At 40.1% G+C, this 20,611-nt stretch overlaps 1 protein-coding gene across 1 annotated transcript in view; it reads right to left on the bottom strand.

Annotated features, from left to right (window-relative positions):
- The window catches only part of LOC143781788 (protein NYNRIN-like), a 1,337,202-nt gene extending 1,332,541 nt beyond the window's left edge, over positions 1 to 4,661 (bottom strand). The window contains exon 1 of the mRNA XM_077268620.1: positions 3,192 to 4,661. The gene's annotated coding sequence lies outside the window, so the exon portion shown is untranslated. The remainder of the gene's footprint in view (positions 1 to 3,191) is intronic.
- Positions 4,662 to 20,611: the final 15,950 nt, after the last annotated feature.

The following is a 20,611-nucleotide window of genomic DNA, read 5'->3' as shown; positions in this document are numbered from 1 at the left end:
GTAAAAGCTACAACTGTTTACTAACTACATCTGCCTTTCATTTCCACAATTACTTTTCCTCATGCATGGTAGAGTGCAACAAATCAACAGACATCACTGGCACACCAACCTCACTAAAAGCTTCAGAGTTGTGGACTGGTGTCAAAAGAAAACACATTCACACAAAGACTTTACCTCATTCAAACAATCAATTTTCACATTAAAGTTGGCCCTCACCTATACTAAACAGGAATACATCACGAACCTCATATCTTCTCTATCTCATGCTCCTAAACAATAATTTAACACTTTAATTATCTACTCTGTCTACCATTGCACCCTCTGACACCCCTCAATTCTGTCTGCATAAGACTTTTCTGCACATTTCCAAAACAAGGTTGGCCAAATCAGGCAAGTGTTTACTGCTCAACTCCCACAACTCCTCCATATAACAGACCAAGGTTGCTGTTGCAACCCTCTAACGCGCTGGCTCCTTTTCCATTATGCTGTGTTCTGCAAGTCATCAAGGGCAAGGCCCTCTCCCTCTTTTCCAGTCTGTTATTGGTAATTTGTTCATTGTAAATAATATTTGTATTTTGCATGTACACTATTTTTCATATGTGCAGCTCCATTGAGTCAATGGTGCTCTAAAAATAAATAGTAATGATAATAATAATATGACTGTTGCAGCCAGTCAATAAACTTAGTATGCCAGCACATATGGCATGTGACTGCTAAGGTCAGTAATTGGCTGCAGCTGGCATGTGCACATGGATGGCATGTCATAACTACAAGAATTAAACAAAGAACATCAGGGACTATGTTTCGGCTTTGAGTACAGTTTACTTCCTTATTCTATATAATATATTCAATGCAGACAATTTTCTTAACCCCTTTAATCCAATCTTTATGCTTTTCTCTATAGAAAACTCTCGATTTAGACCAACTGTCTAACTCTTCTCGAGTGAGTCAAGATACGTAATGTTATTCATCACTAAATAACGATAATGAGACAAATTTCCAGAGTCATGTACTGTATCTTCAAGTAAAAGGGAATGACTATGATTACAATGCTGAAGAATAGAGACAACATAGTTACCACTAAAAAGAAGTTACTATTGATAAATTAAACCTTAACACAACAATCTGATGTTCTCATTTTTAGACTCAGTTTGAGTCTGACCTAAGGAAGACGAAGGAACTGGGAAAATCTTTAATTTCATATTCCAAACCAGCCAGGCCTATTTGTTTGCTATGAATCACTCAATTCAATAAGGTGAAGACTTGTGTTAATCCTCCATTCATCAGTTGCCTGGGTGCGTGTGAAATGAATCGTGTGGACAAAATAAACCACAGACAGCCGCAATATTCTATTGTCCTTTAAGCTTCCTCAAGGGGCCTCTTCACAGGTACCAAAAAGCCACTATAGACACTTCACATATTTTGGAAGATCCTCCCTTTTTTCACATAACACATTAGTCTATCATTAAAGAAAAGCAGAAAGTAGGCAACAGATGAAGGGAAATCTGAAGTAGACCAAACTAATTCTCTTCACACAGAGAGATAATTGGCAGGGCAGCAGTTTTTTTTTAAGGACTGAATTAAATGTATAAATTGTTTTAAAAAAAGGACAATAATTCGCTGGCATGGACATAATCATTACCTCTACACCATTTACTTGGAAACTTAATTGATTGACAGGACAAAAATGTTTTTCCCCTTAATTGCTTTCCAGCTTTGTCCTGCTAAATGCCCCAATTAAAAGGCAAAAGTGTGGACATTTTTTTTTTTTCATTTTCGTAATTTAATGGCCATGTATCGGAAGAAGAAAAATCGTTAGCATAGTCCTTTCTTTTTCTTTGTTAAAAGTGAAATACAAAGATCAATGTAGAATGTTTGCTGCCTCCGAGACATCAATAGGACAGAAAGAAAAGTAACAGTTAAATATACTTTAAAGCAGAAAGCAAGTGTGTCAAAGGAGCGCTACCACAAAGAAAGTATTCAGAACAACTTAAGCATTTTCCTGTTCACAGACTACCAAGTAGTAACACATTATAGAATGGATATAAACATATATATGTATTAAACATCACTTTAAGTTCATGTCTATAACTTCGTATTTTTTATTTATTTTTGTGTTCTTTCTATATTGCTCTACATAGGATTAGATTACATTGTTATTTCCAAATTCTATTAATTTCTAGTAAACTTAAAATTTTGCTTCAGATAGATAGATTGATGGAAAGATAGATAGATAGATAGATAGATAGATAGATAGATAGATAGATAGATAGATAGATAGATAGATAGATAGATAGATACTGGAATACTTTTTCTTTACCTATATTTTATGCAACATTTCTTATGCAAAAATATAGCGAGCCTTTCTCCAACCTTTTGCGCAAACATTTTGTTGTAGGCTTGTTGTATGTATATTGTTTGAGAGCCAAAACATTGCATAAGATATAGGTCGATAAATTATCCCCACTTTTTTTTGCATATTTGGAGCACCACCTATTGATTCTTTTTTATTATAGAGGGCTTTATGTCATAGCTCCATGGCTTGAAACTATCTTTGGCCGGGATGTTGCTACTTCCTTTATTCCAGATAGATATATAGAAGATAAGGAAACGAATTTTGCTTTATGTGATGAAACTATTGAGAGGGCGCTTTGCAGCAATACAAATGTAAAAAATAAATAAACAAACACAAAAATTGTCGGGGCCGTAATAACGACAATTAATCCTCATTCACCAGTCATTCCAAATTGTAATGTGAGCGCAGAGCTTCTGGTACCGAAAAAGAAATGATTCAGACACGTAGCTGATTCAATCTTTGCTGATGCTCTGGCGTTCAGCTCAGTGAGTAGCCGAGCAACAACTGTGCTTTATTCTTCAATACATAATACTATATTGAGTGTTAGGGGAAGGCGTGCATTAGGCGGGGTTTAAGCTAGCATCCAGTCTTTCTGATTTGTTCTGACGTCTTCTGGTGAATCCTCCCTTTCTTCACATTCCTGAGTTTCGATTCTGAAGAAATAATTCATCCCTCCAGACACAAACCAGAAACGAAACTGCCTGGCAGCCATTTTAAATCATTAACTAACAGATAGGAAAAACTTATTGTTTCACAGTATAAAAGTATAGCAGTACAAAAAGAGTATAAAGATTTATATAAAAATACAAAGGTATATAAGAAAATACATTTTCACCTTGACAATCCCCCCTAAACACTAAGTTTTTCCCTTCAAGAAGGATCCTTCGAGACTGTCCATGTGATGGGGAAAGGGGAGGTGGATTTCTTCATCCAGACACCTCAGAAACTCTCCCCTAGCGAGAGGCCTCCAGGCAGCTGAACCCTTCACTAACCTCACATGGAGTTCTCCCACTGTCCCTAATCTAAATCTCTTAGCATCATCTGAGAATGGGGGATTTTGTCTACTCTCTTGAGAAGAATATACTTCGGGATCTCCCCTGGATCAGTACCATTGTACTCAGGTGGATCTACTTCTTGATTGAAAACGGTGCCAGTCGGAGTTACTTTGGCAATAACCTTTTCGTACAAAGAATAACACAACAGAAAATTATCGATTCAACTATAAGGAGGGCAATTAGTACCAAACAAGCTTGTTGAAGGAATCCCTTGATCCCACCTAACCAACTGGAGAAGAAAGATGTGTCTACTCCAGCATACATGACACGTCGTCTTATTGTCCTAATTTGTTCAACTTCTTTAGAAACCTTCAGGTCTTTTGGATCTACATTTCGCCATTCAGATCTGGCTGTCTATATTTCGTCTCGTATGTCTTTGGTCATACCGTCAATGAATGTATTTACCAATACTCTAACATCAAGTGGGTTTATGGGACTGTTTTCCATGTCTTCCCATTTCAGCTATAACCGTCCAAAGAATAGCTCTACACTTTCTCCTTTGTCACATTTGTAGAAAATCTTAATTTGCGTCCTAGCACGCCACCTGTTTTCGTGCTCACTAACTACCTAGGCCTGCCTAGGTGCACTTATACGTCCATCATATGGTCATTATTTGTCTGTAGAATGAGAAAGGTTGGTTCTCAGGGTCAGCCAAATGTTTTTGCATAGCTAGCTAGTCAGAGGGCCTCCAGGGATAATACTCCTGTATCTGTCTTACCCTACCTGATGTGGTTGGTTCTCTGGTGGTGGGGGCGACATGACATGCTGGTCTACATCTCCTTCCCAAAAGGATTACTGTCAGCCTACTCCTAAAAGTTAATGTCCCCACTATCCACCAACCACAATCCTGTGTCAGCTTCTTATATCACTGCATGTGATCTTGTCTGGACAGGATTCAGTGTAATTCTCTTAGGTCGGGTTGCAGCACGGGTCATACAAGTGTTAGGGCCCAAGTCCTCAACTATATCCTGAAAGGCATCACAGCTATAATTAACAAATCTTTGTTCATTGTAATATATATATTTGATCCATTCAACATTTTTATTAATCTGCATCTGTGGTACTATAGAAGCAAAGCCGGCATAAATCTGGTTCTGGGCTTTAAACTGGTCAGGCACCCCCCTTGGCACTCCAATGGCATCAATATATATACTAGTGGATCTTCTTCATAACTCATGTGGAGCTGATCAAGGCTTCTCCTCTTTCTGGTAGGTTCATCAGGTATCTTTGGTGTACATATATTATGTATGTTTAATTAGCAAATCAGTATCTAGAGAACTGTTCTCTTTGCAGAAACTTGTCTTAACCCCTTAATGACAGCCAATACGTCTTTTAACTGACCTGAGATATAAGAGAATAGCCTCCCCATACAGGTGACAATCCAGCATCTGTCGGCTGTACACTATAGCTGACAACTTGCTGCATTAGCCACGAACAGTGTTGGCACCGTCCAAATCTGTTTAACCCCTTAGATGCTGCTGTCAATAGTGACTGCATCATTATAAATGGTTAACAGAGTGTGGGGGTTTCCTCTTTTTCCCAATTGGTGCCCTCAGATCATGATTGTGGGGTCCTGATGTTTGCCATGGCAATTCATGACCAAATAGCGGCCTTACAGTCTGTCGGCTGTAGTAATCTGTTCAGAAGTTAGAGACATTTAGGTGGTAAAAATACACATTTTCATTTCTGTCATGTCACTTTGCATTAATTCCTGTAAAGCACCTGAAGGGTTAACAAACTAACTGACAGCAGTTTTCAATATGTCAGGGGGTGCTGTTTTTAAAATGGTATCACGTTTGGGGGGGTTTCCAATATATAGGACCCCTAAAGTCACTTTAAACATGGATAAGTTCTTAAACGAAATTTTGTAAATTTCCTTGAAAATATGAAAAATTGATGCTACATTTTTAAAACTCCTAAAATGCTAACAAAATAAAATAACATTTTACAAATGGTGCTGATATAAAGCCGACACGTGGGAAATGTTATTTATTAATGGTTTGCTGTGGTATGACTATCTGGATTAAAGAGATAATCATTCAAATTTAGAAAAGTGCAAATTTTTTAACATTTTTCTAACATTTTTGATACTTTTTATAAATAAACACAAAACATATTGACCTAAATTTACCATTATCATAAACTATAATGTGTCATGAAAAAACAGTCTCAAAATCACTGGGATTTGTTGAAGCGTTGCAGAGTTATTACCACATAAAGTGACACTGGTCAGATTTCAAAAATTTGGCTCCGTCACTAAGGGGTTAAAAATCCCTACTGGTGTACCTGTGGTGTCGTGGGAATTGTAGCAGGTGTAATTGTCAGCTAATACGGTTACTTCTCCTGGGACCTTTAGTTTGGGTTTCTTATGAATCAGTGGGACATAATCTGGGCAATCAGTGGACTTCAAACCTTTCAACAGATTCATGACACAGGCGGTGGTGTTGTAATCAGGAAAAAACAATGCATGTGTGTATAGGTGTGTATTCGCAGCAGTACAAGCAATACATCCTACAGAGATATTCTGGACTCTTACATTGTATCTCACCCATTCTAACCATAGGTTTTTCCTTGGGGCTGTTTGTGTTTCTATGGAGAAAACCTCTTGCCAACTGAGACCTGGAATGGGTATCACTTCATTAACTACAATTTTCAAACGCTCACCTGGGCTTGTTTTAGGTGTACTGGTAACAGGGGTCATGGTTGGTCTGAAGCTAATATCCTGGAGCTGTATATGGCCTAAATTCCCATGGTATCCACTACTAAATACATAATTATAATGCCTTCCCAGTACGAACGTCTGCAGATCAGCAGACTAAAGGTTTTCAAGATTCAGGAGAAGGGGGTAACAATTTTTACCCCATTTACAGCCCCTAAGTGGTTGCAGAAGGGCTGTTAGATGCATTCTCTCACGAAGACTCCTACCCGTCCTATCCTTAGGGAACATGGCTTCGCTAGGTTTATATCCCCAATCTTTCCCTGTATTCCAAGCAGCATCTGTCCAATAATGACAATTATCATTGTATTGCCTGGTAACACACATATAAAACTGGACAGTTCCCCCTACTATCCGTTCAGTCTCAAGGCACTTGACTACATCACAGAAATCAAATCGCCAGATATTCACCGGGGCTGTCAGGTTTACCCAGAGAATAGTGGGGCCAGAATTCTTATTTACAACAGGGGCCGAAGAGGTAAGGGCGAGGATGGCCCCCAGTCCCAAGGTCAAAAACAGCAACATTTCCCTTCAGTCACTTCCGTGATTAAACACTGGTTCGGTCTCTTTTGCAGTGTGAAGCGTGAATCCAGGTGCTCTTTCCTTCAAGTTTTACTGCAGTGGGGGTGACCAGGATCACCGTGTGAAGTCCTTCAAATCTCGGCTGGAGACAATCTCTACGCACAAACTTTTTCACATACACCAGGTCTCCTGGCACAAAGGGATGGTGTCCAGGAACCTTGTCTGGGTCTGGAAAAGAACTGAAAACGGTTAAATGCACTTTGGCAAAGTGTCCATGTAAGGCCTGCACATAGCTAGTCAAGTCCTGGTACTTGAGCTGCAACTGTTGTGGAAAGAAACATTCAAAATTGGGGCTCCTGCCAAACAGAATCTCATACGGTGACAGTCCTGTCTTCCTGTTTGGGGTATATCTTACTGAAAACAAAGCTAGAGGAAGGCATTCTGTCCGTGGTTTACCAGTCTCTGCCATTGCCTTCTGGATTTTAAACTTAAGACTTCCATTTAGTCTTTCCACTTTTCCACTACTCTGTGGATGGTATGGACTATGCAATGCTTGACTTACCCCCAGTGCTGCCATTACCTCTGACATGATCTCTCCAGTAAAATGGGAACCCTGATCGCTTTCAATGACTTCAGGAACTCCATACCTGCATATGATCTCAGCCATCAATTTCTTCACCGTTGTCCTAGCCGTAGCTTTGGCAACTGGGTAGGCTTCTGGCCAACCTGAAAATAAATCAATGCAGACCAACACATACTCATACGTCCCTACCCTGGGTAACTGAATATAATCATTCTGCAGTCTCTGGAATTGGTTAAAGGGGCCGGGGAGTGTGTTTGGATGGGGTTTTCACTGTCCTACCCTGATTATGTGTGGCACATATCATGCAGCTCTGTACCTGCCTTTCTGCGCAGGTGGAAAACCCGGGGGCAATCCATTGTTTCTGTAGGGTGTCACACATGGCCGTCTTCGAATGGTGCACATTCCCGTGCAGAACCTGTGCCATCATTGGGTACAGTACCTGTGGTAGGCAGACCTTTTCACCCCTCCCCCATAGTCCGGTAACGGTATCAGAGCAAGCCCCTATCTTTTGCCACCTATTTTTCTCCTCCTTACTTGCCTGTTCTTGTAACCGGGCTAAGATGTCTTTCAACACAAATGGAGATGGTGGGGTGTCTAGGTGATGTACTTGAGAGGCCACAGGCATGCTTGCTGCTTTCTTGGCAGCCTGGTCTGCCAGTGCTTACCCTTTTGTCCGTCCATCAGTGCTTTTGGTATGTGCCTTTACCTTTATAATGCCTGTTTGGGTGGGAAGCTGTAGTGCATTCATAAGTTGCTGGACTGCCTCAGCATATTTAAAGGGGTGGCCATTTGCTGTCAGGAAAGTCCTGGCTCTCCAGATAGGCCCATAACCGTGTGCAATGCCAAAAGCATACCTGGAATCAGTGTAGATATTTACAGTCTTACCTTCTGCTTCTTGTGCAGACATATGAGCTGGCATTAACTCTGCCTTGATTACCTCATGTTCTGAGACCATAGCATATCTGGTACAGTAGCGTCCTCGGTCATCTTGGTGACGGGATCCATCTACAAAAAGCTCAAAATCAGCATTAGAATAGGCACACTAGAAACCAGCCGTTTCCTGAGACATCAATTCTAGACAATCATATGGTTTGGAAACCTAATCTTGTTCCTCTGGATCCATTCTAGAAAGAAAAAGAGTGTCCTTGCTCATGTCACCTTCATGTCACCTACTCCTCCCCCCTTTGGATCCAGGGGAACTAGGTGAAGAGTAACGGGGTTCAGGACAGTGCACCTTTTCAAAGTCTCATTAGTAGGCATGAGAACAGCACACTGAAAACGCAGCTGTCCAGCCATGGATATGTGGCTAGATTGTACTTGGTTAGGGATACTATATACATTGTGTGGGGGTGTGGACCATCAGTGGGTAATTCAAAACAATCTCTGAAGATTTGTGTAGCAACAGCTGGACAGACAACACGGGCCGAACACAGGAGGGACTTCCTCTTGCCACCCTATCCAGGCGGCCGCTGTAATAAGCAACAGGTCTCTATTTGTCTCCATGAAGCTGAATCAGCACACCTGTAGCATGTCCTGCATAGGTGAGCTCTGTCTGCAAGGCAGTCTGCAATACTGTACGGCAGTGCTCGGGTGTCTTGTAATCATATACGGGGCCTGCGGTGTGTAACACTATATCACAGGGCAGATTCCCTCCCTGGGTAGTCTTAGCATCTCCTGGATGCAAGGGGCCATGAGCGGCAAGGCAGGCCTGACACTCTTGGGCTATGACTGGCCCCCCTTTGGCATAACTGTCCACGTCAATTGTCATCCCTGATAAGTGAATGCAAACAGAAACTGGCAATCTGGGTGTAATGGAATGCTGAAGAAGACATTGGCAAGATCGATAACTATGAACCAAGCAGCATCCTGAGATATCTGGGACAAAAGAGTATGTGGCTTAGGCACCACCGGAGTTTCTGGAACAGTAACTGCATTAAATACCTGTAGACCTTGTACCAGCCGGTACACAGGGGGTTGGCCGGGTGGGGTGTTTTTCTTAACGGGAAACAAGGGTGTGTTACATGGGGAAACACAGGGTATCAGGGCACCATTACCGAATAACATTTATATTTGCCCCCTGAAACACTGCTCCTGATCATATTTCAAAGGGTATTGATGGACTTTAGAAAAAGGGGTACCAGGTTTGAGAAACACTTTTACTGGTTCTACAGGCATTATTGGGGGAGAATCTGGGTCTATCAGGACCATCATCTTGGAATTGTATCCTGGAGCAGAACTGTAATAAGAAATCTGCCCCCAGTAAATTTACCGAACATATAGAAAAGATTACGAACTGAGCAGTAACTTCAGGGAAAGGTCCCACAGGGATAGGTTTTATAAGAGTATATTTATTGGGTCTGTCATCTACTCTAATTAAAACAAGCTCTTGATCTGAGAATTTGCATGGCGGGGCTGGGGAGATAATGAAATTCCCATACGGGGTTAAAGGCGTATTGGAATGTGAAGCTGGACTCACGTGTACGAAGGGAGGAGGCAGAAACTAGTTTGTTACATAGACAGTAAGAAGCGCTGCTGATTTAACCCCTTTCCTTCTGGACTAAATTCTTTTGAAAACCTTTTACTATTTGCAATGCATCATCCGGAGTGGAAATCCCAATATCGGGTCTACTACAAAAAGGTATGAATGGGCTTTTTGTTACAATGGGAATCCCAGATCTTTAAACACTACCATAAGACGCCCATAGAACTTCTCGGCAATCCAGAATATATTGGTGCCTTTTACCAATCTTTCAATTACTTACAAGTTTTCATCTAGGACTAGGCAGGTCTATCTCACTTTCAATTTCATACAGTACTTATTGCTGTAAACATAAATCTCTCAGTGTGTATTAAACCAAGGACAGAGAAAACTTTGGAATGCAATACATGGCCCCCCCCCTCCCCCGTAGCCCACAGCGCCGAGGGGAAAAATTGCAGGCAGGTCGCGCAGGGATTCACTCAGCCCCTCCCATCTAGTAACACGGAGATAAGAAAAAATCACTGCATTCCACAGCGCTGAAGGGAGAGCACAAAAACCCAGCCCTTAGCCCCCCTTACTCCAGCACGTAGCGCAAATAAGCAGAAAAGAGAAGAACTGAAAAAGAAATCTCGCAGCGGTCTGCTGCTGCCCCTCCCCCATACTACACAACACTGACACAAAGCTCCGTATCTTCTACAGTCACAAACGGCAGCAGTTTTCAGACTTAATTTCAACAAAACTTTCCTATAATCCTCCGTGGTCTGGGCGGAGCCCCAAGGACGGTCCGTACACACACACGCGGCAGGTCTCCACCCAGGTTGGATTCTGCACAACACAAACAGAACACACCTACACTTCTGGAGATCTCTTTCCGCCGCCATTACAGGGCGCTGGCTGAGACTGCATTTTCATCATCAGTGGCACGGCGGCCATTTTACAATCTGTAAGATCACAGTTCAAAGGCATTTTACAACCAAACACGGGCTCTACATTGTCTGATCCTTCCTCTCCATCAACCTATTCTCATCCTTTGTTCTTTAAGCCTCGCGCAACTCGCAGATAAGCTTCTTGACTGTCTCTTGCCCTCCCGTGACTCCACTATTGCCTTGACTTCCACGACATCCTCATCTAACTTGTGGGGCACAGACTTCTTCTGCTTTAAGATACGCAACATGGCTCACAGAATACTACGCCCTGCTATAGCTCAGGATCGCTGGCAGCGATATCAACGCTGGTGTCCTGCAATACGGAATCTCGCTCAACGTATTAGAAAAAGACGAGCCTCGCGCTCAATATTTTCTGTCCCTAACCTGAACACCAGCGCTTAACAGACTATCCTGCCACGATATTCTAAACAGTCGGGAGGCGGTCTCCTAGTGAGAGCCCTCCACAGAAATACAGGTGGTCCCTGCTCAGGACGTCTTAATTACCTAGCTGGTACAATATCACAGAGGCTGCATCTCCTATCCCTTTCTCTAAGCCGCCCCACAACCTACAACTGGCTCAATTTTTCACTCCACTTCACTACTAGACAATAGTCACGGGTAGGCTGGTTGAATGGAGTACAATGACCGGTAAAGGAGGTGTGGTGTACAGAGGTCGCACAGGATGCGAGTCTCTCAGTTGCTGGTTCAGAGCGTGGCACAGGATCACATTTGATCTCACCACTCGATCATTCACCTCCCGGACCCAAGGAGACTACAGACAAACCAATAACGGCTGAGACACTAGCAAGTGTGACATATACAGTGTACATGATCGCCACTTACCGTGTACGGAGGGTGATCAGTCCTCGAGGTCAGCCACTACGGGTATCATCCACAGACATCCAGGCATGGGTCCAGAGAGTCTCGGATCGCTGGCCACGCCCCCCGTTGGGCTGCCAAAATTGTCGGGGCCGTAATAACGACAATTAATCCTCATTCACCAGTCATTCCAAATTGTAATGTGAGCGCAGAGCTTCTGGTACCGAAAAAGAAATGATTCAGACACGTAGCTGATTCAATCTTTGCTGATGCTCTGGCGTTCAGCTCAGTGAGTAGCCGAGCAACAACTGTGCTTTATTCTTCAATACATAATACTATATTGAGTGTTAGGGGAAGGCGTGCATTAGGCGGGGTTTAAGCTAGCATCCAGTCTTTCTGATTTGTTCTGACGTCTTCTGGTGAATCCTCCCTTTCTTCACATTCCTGAGTTTCGATTCTGAAGAAATAATTCATCCCTCCAGACACAAACCAGAAACGAAACTGCCTGGCAGCCATTTTAAATCATTAACTAACAGATAGGAAAAACTTATTGTTTCACAGTATAAAAGTATAGCAGTACAAAAAGAGTATAAAGATTTATATAAAAATACAAAGGTATATAAGAAAATACATTTTCACCTTGACAATATCACTAATAATAAAAAATAAAATTACATTAACTTTTTTTAACTCATTCTATTGTTTTTACATTTACCGCATCGAAACAAGATATATAACAAAACACATAACATAAGAGAGTGATATTTATGTTCTAAAATTCATTTTTCAGGGAATCTCTATTCTCTACTATAAAAAGTCTCCATCCACTTTAATTCTAATATATACATTTATAAAAAAGCACAATATAAAATAAGAAAACACTTAAAGAAATAAGATTTAACAGGGAAATGAAAAGATATTTAAAACTAATTCTCACTGAAAGCCTTGGGTCAACATTTATTCTAATTTGCTTATTTTTTATCTATTGCCATACAGATCTGATCATTGTATTTCTCTATTGTCTTCAAAGTTACCAAAGGAATAACATTATTACAAAGTAAGCAAATGTTCTTCTGCTCATATATTTAATAGTTGCTAATGTTTAACATATCTTTCTGATAGTATGTTTACTGCTACAGTATATTTTATTAATACCACCTTTTCTGGGTCATGAAAAGCTTTCTGTGAGTTTTCTGGAAATTACTTAATCAAATATGCTAATTTTACATAATATTTTAATCATGCTGATTCAAATCTATGCAGTTTAACAATGTAACATAATGCTGTAATTTATAACACAAAAAAGTTTAGCAAACGTCCAAACCTTTTGTTGACAAAAATAGAAACAATGAAATGCAAGTACCATATTTTTTGGACTATAAGACACACCAGACCATAAGACGCACCCCAAATTTTCAGAAGGAAAAGAGGGAAAAAAATTAATGCATCAAATGGGGTCTATCTTACAGTCCAAATTCATATGGGGGGGTGAAAGGGAGCTGGTTGAGCAGGGTCACAGCAGGAGTGCGGTGGTCTGGTGATGATTTGACTCTCATCCCAGGCTGGTGCGGCATGTTCGGCAGTGCTCTGTGGTGCGGGGGCTCCACCAACATTTTGTTAAAGCCCGGAGCCCCTGCACATCCATTGCTGCAATGCGTTGACCTCCGGGAAAATGGCCACCGGAGGCGGCACATGCACAGAATGAGATCTCAGCACCTAGATCTCATCTTCTGACATCTCGGGATGAGATCTAGTTGCCGAGATCTCATTCAGCACATGCGCCACCGTAGGCGGCCATGTTCCCGGAGGCCACTGCATTACAGCAATGGAAGTGCAGGGATTTCAGGCTTTCACAAAATGTTGGCGGAGGTCCAGCACCACCGAGCACTACCGAACCTGCCACACGAGCCTGGGATGGGAGTCAGATCATCGCTTTGCAGCCTCGGCCCACCGAACACCCCCTCTTCCCAGCACTGGGCCGGCAGAATCGCCCAACTCCTGCTGCCACAACACTCCTGGTAATAATATTCGGGCCATAAGACACACCTCCATTTTTGCCCAAAATTGTTTGGGAAAAGTGAGTCTTAAAGTCTGAAAAATATGGTATATTGCCCAAAAAATAACTCTCCTTGTTAAATCTGTGCATACGTTTGGCATTATAAGGCAATGATGACCAATCTCAGCTAATGATTGGCTTAGTGTACATTTTTTGCCATTTCTAGTGTGTCAAGATGAGGCCAAAATGTTGGGACCAGCCAGACTGTGTAAGAGTTGTGGTGGTAGCTGAAGGAGATTGGTGAAGATATTATATCTTTTATGTTGTTTACCAGTCATAGCTTTTTTAAAAACTATTTTCATGCCCCGAATAACCTCTTTAAAGAAGTATTCTGATTGGCTTTAGCTACCTGCAGTGTTGTTATAGCTTTTAAGAATCAGGCTAAATATCTGAGGTTATTGCTATTAGCAGCTCCAGTATTGAAACTTCGGGCTATAACAGAGCTAGCATTTCTCTGTTTACGTGGGTAAAACAAACTTTACCTGTGGTTTTGGGACCATTCTGAAAAAAAGAAAAAACAACCCTATGACTGATCAGGTTTTGCATTTTTTCAGCTCAAAACTTTAAATAACAGTGACTTCCTCAGGCCAGGTTCACACTTGCGTGTGGCTGGTCTGCGTATGGTGCGTAGTTCCTCCCTTAAGCTCTGCCTACGCTCCACCTACTTCCGCATGCATCCTGTGTCATCCTGCATACCTATCTTTAACATTGCGTACGCAGGGACATGTGTTGTATGTGGATGCTTGCCGATGCGGTGTTTTGATGTGCCCGTCGACCACACAGGAACCCAAAAAGGTGCGTTCCCATTTGGTCGGCGGGCACATCAAAACACCACATCCGCATACAACACATGTCCCTGCATACCCAATGTTAAAGATAGGTATGCAGGATGACACAGGACGCATGCAGAAGTAGGTGGAGCATAGGCAGAGCTTAAGGGAGGAACTACGCAGACATACACAGACCAGCCACACGCAAGTGTGAACTTAGCCTTAACCAAAGTTATTACGTGCACTGTAATTGCATTAAAATACTCAATGTGTAGTCTTCTCCCAATTGTACTGCTGGCCCAGAATCTATATGTGGACTGGAAGTCACTTTATTAATGGATGTTTTTGAGAGGCTTGATGTGAGTCTCATAGGCTTACATTGAGAAAGTGATATCTAGTCCACATAGAAAATGCGCAGATGAGGACTAGAACAGTGAAAGAAATGGAAGAATGCAGCAGTTGGTAAATAATTTAATACATGCATTGTGCATGCAATAACTAACGGGGTACATAAAAAAAATCCCATAGTGCTACTTTGACTCTAACAGTTCTTCAGGGCAATAACTTCTTAAGGATACGGTTAAAACTGACATTGAAACTGGACTATTAGCCGAAATATCTATCATATGTCAGAACTGTTCCCAATGAAAACATTACTTATTTATGAGCATTTTCTCTTTTTTATAGGCATACAGTATGTACCACATTTATTGGCTGAACAACTTTAGTGGTCCAGTTTAAATTCCATCTATTCATTACTAGAGATTATGCAAACACAAACTCCACTCTCCTTTTGTTGATGTCATCTTAATTATATGATATACAATGCTCAGCATAAATGAGTACACCCTTTTAATAAATATCTCAACAAACACAGGAACAATTTTCAAAATTTTTACAAGACTTAATTTCAAGGAAAAATTTGTTGATGCAAAAATGAATACAACCCATATCACAAACTACTACCTCTAGAATTTTGTATGACCTCCATGATTTATAAGGACAGCACTGAGTCTTCTAGGCATGGAATGAACAAGTTGGTGACATACAGTACAGACCAAAAGTTTGGACACACCTTCTCATTTAAAGATTTTTCTATGAGAATGCCAAGAGTGTGCAAAGCAGTCATCAAAGCAAAAGGTGGCTACTTTGAAGAACCTAGAATATCAGACATATTTTCAGTTGTTTCACACTTTTTTGTTAAGTATACAATTCCACATGTGTTAATTCATAGTTTTGACGCCTTCAGTGCGAATTTACAATTTTCATAGTCATGAAAATACAGAAAAATCTTTAAATGAGAAGGTGTGTCCAAACTTTTGGTCTGTACTGTATATATATATATATATATATATATATATGTATATATATATATATATATTTATTTAGTATTATATATATGGTCATGGCCAAAAGTGCTAGTACCCTCGCAATTGTTCCAAAAAATAAAGTATTTCTCCCAGAAAATTGTTGCAATTACACATGTAATAATTTCCTAAGGGTGCTAGACAACAATGACTGATTGCAGGTGTGCCAATGTTGATTAACAGTGACTTATGTACCTGAACTACACACATTTATTTGTTATGTAATGTTGGTATACTTGTGCAAGATTTGAGTCCTAATATTTTATGTACTGCTGTTTGTATTGTTGCTGTAATACCATAATTTCCCCAGGGATCAATAAAGTGTATCGTATCGTATAGTATAGTAAATGGGTCCAGATCAGAAGACATTTGGCCACTGTATCACTTTCACCCTGTTTATCTTCAGAAATGTAAAGGGCAGTGATGGTATCATAGTCTATTTCAATATAGAACAGTACAGATGGAATTCATGCTCCTTTCAATGAAATTTAGCTCCCTGACTCCAGCATCACTCCAGAGTATAGAATCCCAGAAGTCTTCATATTTTACAGCATAGGCAAATTATTGGTGGGCTTTTATGTGTATGGCCTTTAGGAGATGCTTCCTTCATCAACAACACCCATGCATGCCATTCCACTGCAGTGTACACCCTATTGTGTCATGGGAATCACTCATCCCAGTTTGACTTTCCACTTCTTTAGCTAACTTCAGTGGACTTGCATGTTGATTTTTTTAAAACATTTCTCATCAGAAGGAACTCCTGTTTATGCATTAACTTCCGTGGTCGACCTGAACATCTTTGTGAAATGGTTGCCGTTTCAGCTTTACTAAATTTTTGTGCCACTTTTGTTGCAATATTTTGATGACTCATTAGTGAAACTGTGCTGATCTTCTTGTAGCCTTCACCTTTCTTGTGTAACGACTTTAATTTCTTTCTCAGGTCTTGTGACATTTCTCTTCTATATGGTGCCATTGCTGACAGCATGAAAAAGGGGATTTATTTGTTAAGTCTCTTTTATAGTCCACTGTCTGCAGGACACCTGTTTAATGAATAGTTAGTCTTACTTTTGGTTGATTTCTTAATTAGAATTTTGTAGTCTTAAACTCTAGCTTTACTCCTAAGGCTTTCACCAGGGTGTACTCATTTTTGCAATATGGTCATGAATTAATTTGTTAGGAAAATTACTTTTTTGGATGTGCAAAATAACAAACCTTGTTTGCAATCAATGGTCCACATTTGTAGGAGCATTTTGTAGTATGGTAAACCATAGAAAATGTTGATTCTGAAAAGGAAACTAAGGGTTTTCTGACAAATCTGTTGGGGTGTACTAATTTATGCTGAACACTGTATATAAATCCCAAATCAAATTACAAAATAACACACTGGTTTTATTTATTCTAGACTACAACATTATCTTTCAATGCTTTAGATCTAAACAGAGAGATTTATATCCATCACATCATAGCACTAAACAGTAGGGGTGTTCATGAGATTATGCTGGATTAAGAGGATTATGTTCTTCTTCTGTTGTTATTCTGGGCTTTTTTTGGATGAGGTGTAAGATTGATCTGATGGCCGATCCTTCGACTATTGTCCATCTGAATCACAGGTCACACAGTTGGAAGCAACGTAAGGAAACACCAACAGATTTCCATAGTTGCAGTTATTTCAGTGTAATTGCCATAGTTATGTCATTGCCATTGCAGGACATGATCCGAATATATAGTATTTTACATCAGTTTGGACCAAAATTATGCGTTGTCACAAATGAATAGACGTTGCATAAACTATTTTGAGTTTATGCTTCACGCACCAAAATGTCAAAATTAAATAAGAGTGATTTTCAAGTTTTAAAACAAGTTTCTTAAATTGAAAGTCAGAAACTAAAGCAATTCTAGACACAAAAAGGCATGGAATTCATTTTCCATTCCTCAGACTCAAGTCTCAAATGTACCGAATTTATTAAGTAGAATGCAAACCACTACAAATGTCTCCCTTTCTTAGATTGGTATGAAAATTGATGGTCTAAATAAACGTAAATCATTGCTACCTAGATGATTTTAGATAACTTGACATTAACTCCTTCATCCCAAAGCCTGTTTTCAGCTTCCTGACCAGACCAAATGTTCCAATTCTGACCAGTGTCACTTTATGTGGTAAAAACTCTGGAACTCTTCAACATATCCCAGTGATTCTGAGATTGTTTTTTGTGACACATTGTACTTTATGACAGTGGTAAATTTAGGAAAAACATTTTTTGCATTTATTTATGAAAATATCAGACATTTGGTGAAAATTTTGAAACATTTTGCTGTTTTAAATATTTTTATTTTTATGACCTTAAACCAGAGAGCTATATCACACAAAATAGATAACAAATAAGATTTACTACATGTCTACTTTACACCAGCATCAATTTTTCAACAATTTTTGTTGCTGTTAGGAAGTTAGAAGGGTGAAAAGTGTATCAGTAATTTCTCATTTTTACAGCAAAATGTACAACACCATTTTTGAGGGGGGCCGTATCACATTTGAAGTGACTTTGAAAGGCCTATGTGATCTAAAATACCCAAAAGTTACATCATTTGGAAAACTACACCCCTTAAAGCGCTTAAAACATCATTCAAGAGATTTATTAACCCTTTAGGTGCTTCACAGGAATTAAAACAATACGGAAGGAAAAAATAAAATATGCAGTTTTCCTTCAAAAAAGTAGCCATTTTCACAAGGGTAATAGGAGAAAAATAGAATTTTGATTTTGGGGTGCAATTTCTTCTGAGTACACCGATACCCTATATGTGGTGGAAAACTACTGTTTGGGCATCCGGCAGGGCTCGGTAGGGAAGGAGCGCTATCTGAATTTTGAAGCGGAAAATTGCCTGCATCAGATAGCAGAAGCCATGTCGCATTTTCTAAAACCCCTGATATGTCTAAACACTGAAAAAAACGACAAGTGACCCCATTTTGGAAACTACACCCCTCAACAAAATTATCTAGCAATGTGATGAACACATTGAACACATAGGTTCTTCACAAAATTTCATAACTTTAAGCTGTGTAAAATAAAAAAAACATTTTTCCCACAAAAATGTTACTTTTTATCCAAATGTGTTTTTTTTTACAATGGTAGCAAGAGCATATAGACTCCGAACTTTGCTGTGCAATTTGTCCTGTGCATGCTGATACCCTATGTGTGGTGGGAAACTACTGTTTGGACACAGGAAAGAAGTGATGTTTTTGAGTGCAGATTTTGATGGAAAGGTCTCTGGGTGCCATGTTGAGTTTGGAAAACCCCTTATCTGCCTAAACAGTGGAAACCCCCCACAAGTGAGCCGCTTTTGGAAACTACACCCCTCAAGGAATTTATCGACAGGTGTGGTGAGCACCTTTAACTCATAGGTGCTACACAGAATTTATAATGCTAAGCCGTGAAAATAACAAAATTAAATTTTTTCCACAAAAATGTTGCTTTAACCCCAATTTTTTTATTTCACAAGGGTAAGTAAGAGAAAAGGAATTCTACAATTTGTTGCACAATTTCTCCTGTATACGCCAATAAACCATATGTGGTAGAATGGAAGGAGTGACATATTGTAGTGCAGATTTTGCTGTTACTGTGTGTAGATGCCATGCTGAATGTGGCAATAGTCCATATGTGGCTGTACAGTACTGCTTAACCACACGGCGAGACTCGGAAGGAGCGCTGTTTGACTCTTGAAGCACAGTTTTTTCCAGAAACAAACAGCAATTGTGAAAATTGCAAATCTGCCATTGTAGTGCACAGTAAGCTGTAGTGCACGTACACTGTAGTGCCTATCCATTGTGCCCAATTTGTGCTTCTGGAGACACGCACCCCGTAAAATGAGCAAGATCTCACCGCTACAGCACGGACAAACGTGGGTGCTAAATGTGGTTTAGGCACACTGAGGGGCTCAGAAGGGAGGACGGCTTTTGGATTTGGGAGCAGAGAATACACTGAATTTCTTTTGGGGAGAGCCAATTCACTTTTTCAGCGCTTTTTTTGTGGATTGAGTTACAGCTTTTATTGGGAACATTTTACATAACATTTAGGGATCACATTTATCCGTCGCTCTGAGCACTTACATCATGGATTCCCTCTAAATCTCTAAATTATGTGATTCAGATGAAGCCCCCGATGGATCCAATCCCTATAATGAAGTAGTAGTGCTACTATGGACTCTGTCTGGCCTCTGTTTAGCTGTGTCCTTTTTTCAGAGGTGCACAAAACTGTGGCTGACTGTGCTTTTATGCACATTTAAAAAGACATATACCACTCATAAGCCAGGCAGAGACCACAGTGTCTCCAGCTACCTCATTATAGGGAATGTTCTGCCAAGGGTTTGGTCTGAATCATGCATTTCAGAGATTTACATGAAAACCCAGGTGTAAACACTCAGCGTAGGATAAATGTGAGCCGAGCCTTATTGCAACATTTGGGAGGCTGAATAAACAAATCAACAGAAGGTCAAGAATTGGTTTTATTTATTTTTATCCCGTGCTTCCTGTGGTTTACATGATTACATAACTTTACTCTTTTAATGGTGCGATTACATTGATACCAGATTTATATAGTTTTTTATATTTGGCTGCTGTCACACACTAAAAGATGCTTTTTTTTTTTTTTTTTGCAAAGACAGGTTTCTGAATCTCCATCTCCAGCTATAATTTTTCTATACTTCTGCTGACAGAGTGATGTGAGGGCTTCTTTTTGGGATGAGTTGGAGTTTTTATTGGTATAATTTTCAGGCACAAAATATTTCTTGATCACTTCCTATTCTGATTTTTGGGAGGCAGAATGAACAAAAGCCAGCAATTCAGGAATTGTTTTTTGTCTTTTATTTTATGCTGTTTATCATGTGGTAAAAGTTCTAAGACAGCTTTATTCTTCAGGTAATTGTGATAACAGCGATATCACATTTAGATCTTGTTTTTATATTTTG

Source organism: Ranitomeya variabilis, chromosome 6, assembly GCF_051348905.1.
Source record: "Ranitomeya variabilis isolate aRanVar5 chromosome 6, aRanVar5.hap1, whole genome shotgun sequence".
Taxonomy (NCBI): Eukaryota; Metazoa; Chordata; class Amphibia; order Anura; family Dendrobatidae; genus Ranitomeya; species Ranitomeya variabilis.
The sequence above is the reverse complement of the archived record's forward strand: the minus strand, read 5'-3'. Positions and strand labels throughout refer to the sequence as shown.